The sequence below is a fragment of the Colletes latitarsis genome, unplaced genomic scaffold (genome assembly GCF_051014445.1).
Source record: "Colletes latitarsis isolate SP2378_abdomen unplaced genomic scaffold, iyColLati1 scaffold0018, whole genome shotgun sequence".
In the NCBI taxonomy this organism is placed as follows: domain Eukaryota; kingdom Metazoa; phylum Arthropoda; class Insecta; order Hymenoptera; family Colletidae; genus Colletes; species Colletes latitarsis.
In genome coordinates, this window is record NW_027488369.1 from 12799313 (window position 1) to 12806020 (window position 6708).

The following is a 6708-nucleotide window of genomic DNA, read 5'->3' on the forward strand; positions in this document are numbered from 1 at the left end:
ATTCTTCACATACTTGTTGAATGGATCCTGCGTTTTTTCTGGTTTGGATCACGTAGTAATGTGGGACCACACTGAAACAGTCAATTCAACCTGGTTTCGATCAATATTTTAGAGAATAATTCATGTTAGGTCTAGGTTAGGTCTGGGATTTGCTCTCATCAGGGTCACAGTTTAGCGTTTTTCACATACTTGTTGAACAGATCCTGGGTTTTTTCTGGTTTGGATCACGAAGTAGTGTGGTACCACACTGAAACAGTCCATTAAACCTGGTCTCGATCAATATTTTAGGGGATAACGCATGTTAGGTCTAGGTTAGGTCTGGGATTTGCTCTCATCAGGCTCATTCTTTCGCGTATTTCTCATACTTCATGGCTAGATCCTGGGCTATTTCTGGATTGGATCAGGTAGTAATGTGGTATCACACTGAAACAGTCAATTAAACCTGGTTTTGATCAATGTTTTAGAGAATAATTCATGTTAGGTCTAGGTTAGGTCAGGGATTTGCTCCCATCAGGCTCATTCTTTCGCATATTTCTCATACTTGATGGCTAGATCCTGGGCTTTTTCTGGATTGCATCACGTAGTAATGAAGTACAACACTGAAACAGTCAATTAAACCTGGTTTCGATCAATATTTTAGAGAATAATTCATGTTAGGTCTAGGTTAGGTCTGGGATTTGCTCTCATCAGGCTCATTCTTTCGCATATTTCTCATACTTGATGGCTAGATCCTGGGCGTTTTCTGGATTGCATCACGTAGTAATGAAGTACAACACTGAAACAGTCAATTAAACCTGGTTTCCATCAATATTCTAGAGGACAACGCATGTTAGGTCTAGGTTAGGCCTGGGATTTGCCCTCATCAGAGTCATACTGTCGCAGTTTTAACATACTTGTTGAACGGATCCTGGGTTTTTTCTGGTTTGGTTCACGTAGTAATGTGGTACCACACTGAAACAATCAATTAAACCTTTTCTTGATAAATATTTTAGAGGATAACGCATGTTAGGTTTGGGTTAAGTCTGAGGTTTGGCCCTCATCAGGCTCATACTTTCGCATATTTCTCAAACTTCATGGCTAGATCCTGGGCTGTTTCTGGATTGTATCAGGTAGTAAAGTGGTACCACACTGAAACATTCAATGAAACCTGGTCTGGATAAATATTTTAGAGGATAACGCATCTTAGGTCTGCGTTAGGTCTAAGATTTGCCTTCATCAGGCTCACAGTTTAGCGTTTTTCACATACTTCTTGAACAGATCCTGGGCTTTCTCTGGTTTGGATCACGAAGTAGCGTGGTACCACACTGAAACAGTCCATTAAACCAGGTTTCGATCAATATCTTAGAGGACAACGCAAGTTAGGTCTGGGATAGGTCTGGGATTTGCCCTCATCAGGCTCATACTTTCGCATATTTCTCAAACTTCATGGCTAGATCCTGGGCTATTTCTGGATTGGATCAGGTAGTAATGTGGTACCACACTGAAACAGTCAATTAAACCTGGTTTTGATCAATATTTTAGAGAATAATTCATGTTAGGTCTAGGTTAGGTCAGGGATTTGCTCTCATAAGGCTCATTCTTTCGCATATTTCTCATACTTGATGGCTAGATCCTGGGCTTTTTCTGGATTGCATCACGTAGTAATGAAGTACAACACTGAAACAGTCAATTAAACCTGGTTTCTATCAATATTTTAGAGAATAATTCATGTTAGGTCTAGGTTAGGTCTGGGATTTTCACTCATCAGACTCATACTTTCGCAGTCTTTACATACTTGTTGAACGGATCCTGGATTTTTTCTGGTTTGGATCACGTAGTAATGTGGTGCCAGACTAAAACAGTCGATTAAACCTGGTTTCGATCAATATCTTAGAGGACAACGCAAGTTAGGTCTGGGATATGTCTGGGGTTTGCCCTCATCAGGCTCATACTTTCGCGTTTTTAACATACTTGTTGAACAGATCCTGGGTTTTTTCTGGTTTGGATCACGTAGTAGTGTGGTACCACGCTGAAACAGTCCATTAAACCTGGTTTGGATCAATATTTTAGAGGATAACGCATGTTAGGTCTAGGTTAGGCCTGGGATTTTCACTCATCAGACTCATACTTTCGCATTCTTCACATACTTGTTGAACGGATCCTGGGTTATTTCTGGTTTGGATCACGTAGTAATGTGGGACCACACTGAAACAGTCAATTAAACCTGGTTTCGATCAATATTTTAGAGAATAATTCATGTTAGGTCTATGTTAGGTCTATGTTAGGTCTGGGATTTGCTCTCATCAGGCTCATTCTTTCGCATATTTCTCATACATGTTGAACAGATCCTCGGTTTTTTCTGGTTTGGATCACGTAGTAATGTGGGACCACAGTGAAACAATCAATTAACCCTGGTCTTGATAAATATTTTAGAGGATAACGCATGTTAGGTCTGGGTTAGGTCTAGGATTTGCCCTCATCAGGCTCATACTTTCGCATATTTCTCATACTTCAAGGCTAGATCCTGGGCTGTTTCTGGATTGTATCACGTAGTAATGTGGTACCACGCTGAAACAGTCAATTACACCTGGTTTCGATCAATATTTTAGAGGATAACGCATGTTAGTTCTGGGTTAGGTCTAGGATTTTCACTGATCAGACTCATACTTTCGCATTCTTCACATACTTGTTGAACAGATCCTGGGTTTTTTCTAGTTTGGATCACGTAGTAATGTGGTACCACACTGAAACAGTCCATTAAACCTGGTTTGGATCAATATTTTAGAGGATAACGCATGTTAGGTCTAGGTTAGGCCTGGGATTTTCACTCACCAGACTCATATTTTCGCATTCTTCACATACTTGTTGAACGGATCCTGGGTTATTTCTGGTTTGGATCACGTAGTAATGTGGGACCACACTGAAACAGTCCATTAAACCTGGTTTCGCTCAATATTTTAGAGGATAACGCATGTAAGGTCTAGGTTAGGTCTGGGATTTGCTCTCATCAGGCTCATTCTTTCGCATATTTCTCATACTTGATGGCTAGATCCTGGGTTTTTTCTGGTTTGGATCACGTAGTAATGTGGTACCACACTGATACAGTCGATTGAACCAGGTTTCGATTAATATTTTTGAGGATAACGCATGTTAGGTCTAGGTTAGGCCTGGGATTTTCACTCATCAGACTCATACTTTCGCATTCTTCACATACTTGTTGAACGGATCCTGGGTTTTTTCTGGTTTGGATCACGTAGTAATGTGGGACCACACTGAAACAGTCAACTAAACCTGGTTTCGATCAATATTTTAGAGAATAATTCATGTTAGGTCTAGGTTAGGCCCGGGATTTGCTCTCATCAGGCTCATTCTTTCGCATATTTCTCATACTTGATGGCTAGCTCCTGGGCTTTTTCTGGATTGCATCACGTAGTAATGAAGTACAACACTGAAACAGTCAATTAAACCTGGTTTCCATCTATATCTTAGAGGACAACGCAAGTTAGGTCTGGGATATGTCTGGGATTTGCCCTCATCAGGCTCATACTTTCGCGTTTTTCACATACTTGTTGAACGGATCCTGGGTTTTTTCTGGTTTGGATCACGTAGTAGTGTGGTACCACACTGAAACAGTCCATTAAACCTGGTTGCGATCAATATTTTAGAGGATAACGCATGTTAGGTCTGGGTTAGGTCTAGGATTTGCCCTCATCAGGCTCATTCTTTCGCATATTTCTCAAACTTGATGGCTAGATCCTGGGTTTTTTCTAGTTTGGATCACGTAGTAATGTGGTACCACACTGAAACATTCAATTAAACCTGGTCTTGATAAATATTTTAGAGAATAACGCATGGTAGGTCTGGGTTAGGTCTAGGATTTGCCCTCATCAGGCTCATACTTTCGCATATTTCTCATACTTCATGGCTAGATCCTGGGCTATTTCTGGATTGGATCACGAAGTAGTGTGGTACCACACTGAGACAGTCCATTAAACCTGGTTTCGCTCAATATTTTAGAGGATAACGCATGTTAGGTCTAGGTTAGGTCAGGGATTTGCTCTCATCAGGCTCATTCTTTCGCATATTTCTCATACTTCATGGCTAGATCCTGGGCTTTTTTTGGATTGCATCACGTAGTAATGAAGTACAACACTGAAACAGTCAATTAAACCTGGTTTCCATCAATATCTTAGAGGACAACGCAAGTTAGGTCTGGGATAGGACTTGGATTTGCCCTCATCAGGCTCATACTGTCGCGTTTTTCAGATACTTGTTGAACAGATCCTTGGTTTTTTCTGGTTTGGATCACGTAGTATTGTGGTACCACACTGAAACAGTCCATTATACCTGGTTTGGATCAATATTTTAGAGGATAACGCATGTTAGGTCTAGGTTAGGTCTGGGATTTTCACTCATCAGACTCATACTTTCGCAGTCTTCACATACTTGTTGAACGGATCCTGGGTTTTTTCTGGTTTGGATCACGTAGTAATGTGGTACCACACTGAAACAGTCGATAAAAGCTGGTTTCGATCAATATTTTTGGGGATAACGCATGTTAGGTCGAGGTTAGGCCTGGGATTTTCACTGATCAGACTCATACTTTCGCATTCTTCACATACTTGTTGAACAGATCCTGGGTTTTTTCTAGTTTGGATCACGTAGTAATGTGGGACCACACTGAAACAGTCGATTGAACCAGGTTTCGATCAATATTTTTGAGGATAACGCATGTTAGGTCTAGGTTAGGCCTGGGATTTTCACTCATCAGACTCATACTTTCGCATTCTTCACATACTTGTTGAACGGATCCTGGGTTTTTTCTGGTTTGGATCACGTAGTAATGTGGGACCACACTGAAACAATCAATTAAACCTTGTCTTGATAAATATTTTAGAGGATAACGCATGTTAGTTCTGGGTTAGGTCTAGGATTTTCACTGATCAGACTCATACTTTCGCATTCTTCACATACTTCTTGAACAGATCCTGGGTTTTTTCTGGTTTGGATCACGTAGTAATGTGGGACCACACTGAAACAGTCAATTAAACCTGGTTTCGATCAATATTTTAGAGAATAATTCATGTTAGGTCTAGGTTAGGCCAGGGATTTGCTCTCATAAGGCTCATTCTTTCGCATATTTCTCATACTTGATGGCTAGATCCTGGGCTTTTTCTGGATTGCATCACGTAGTAATGAAGTACAACACTGAAACAGTCAATTAAACCTGGTTTCTATCAATATTTTAGAGAATAATTCATGTTAGGTCTAGGTTAGGTCTGGGATTTTCACTCATCAGACTCATACTTTCGCAGTCTTTACATACTTGTTGAACGGATCCTGGGTTTTTTCTGGTTTGGATCACGTAGTAATGTGGTGCCAGACTAAAACAGTCGATTAAACCTGGTTTCGATCAATATCTTAGAGGACAACGCAAGTTAGGTCTGGGATATGTCTGGGGTTTGCCCTCATCAGGCTCATACTTTCGCGTTTTTAACATACTTGTTGAACAGATCCTGGGTTTTTTCTGGTTTGGATCACGTAGTAGTGTGGTACCACACTGAAACAGTCCATTAAACCTGGTTTGGATCAATATTTTAGAGGATAACGCATGTTAGGTCTAGGTTAGGCCTGGGATTTTCACTCATCAGACTCATACTTTCGCATTCTTCACATACTTGTTGAACGGATCCTGGGTTATTTCTGGTTTGGATCACGTAGTAATGTGGGACCACACTGAAACAGTCAATTAAACCTGGTTTCGATCAATATTTTAGAGAATAATTCATGTTAGGTCTATGTTAGGTCTATGTTAGGTCTGGGATTTGCTCTCATCAGGCTCATTCTTTCGCATATTTCTCATACATGTTGAACAGATCCTCGGTTTTTTCTGGTTTGGATCACGTAGTAATGTGGGACCACAGTGAAACAATCAATTAACCCTGGTCTTGATAAATATTTTAGAGGATAACGCATGTTAGGTCTGGGTTAGGTCTAGGATTTGCCCTCATCAGGCTCATACTTTCGCATATTTCTCATACTTCAAGGCTAGATCCTGGGCTGTTTCTGGATTGTATCACGTAGTAATGTGGTACCACGCTGAAACAGTCAATTACACCTGGTTTCGATCAATATTTTAGAGGATAACGCATGTTAGTTCTGGGTTAGGTCTAGGATTTTCACTGATCAGACTCATACTTTCGCATTCATCACATACTTGTTGAACAGATCCTGGGTTTTTTCTAGTTTGGATCACGTAGTAATGTGGTACCACACTGAAACAGTCCATTAAACCTGGTTTGGATCAATATTTTAGAGGATAACGCATGTTAGGTCTAGGTTAGGCCTGGGATTTTCACTCACCAGACTCATATTTTCGCATTCTTCACATACTTGTTGAACGGATCCTGGGTTATTTCTGGTTTGGATCACGTAGTAATGTGGGACCACACTGAAACAGTCCATTAAACCTGGTTTCGCTCAATATTTTAGAGGATAACGCATGTAAGGTCTAGGTTAGGTCTGGGATTTGCTCTCATCAGGCTCATTCTTTCGCATATTTCTCATACTTGATGGCTAGATCCTGGGTTTTTTCTGGTTTGGATCACGTAGTAATGTGGTACCACACTGATACAGTCGATTGAACCAGGTTTCGATTAATATTTTTGAGGATAACGCATGTTAGGTCTAGGTTAGGCCTGGGATTTTCACTCATCAGACTCATACTTT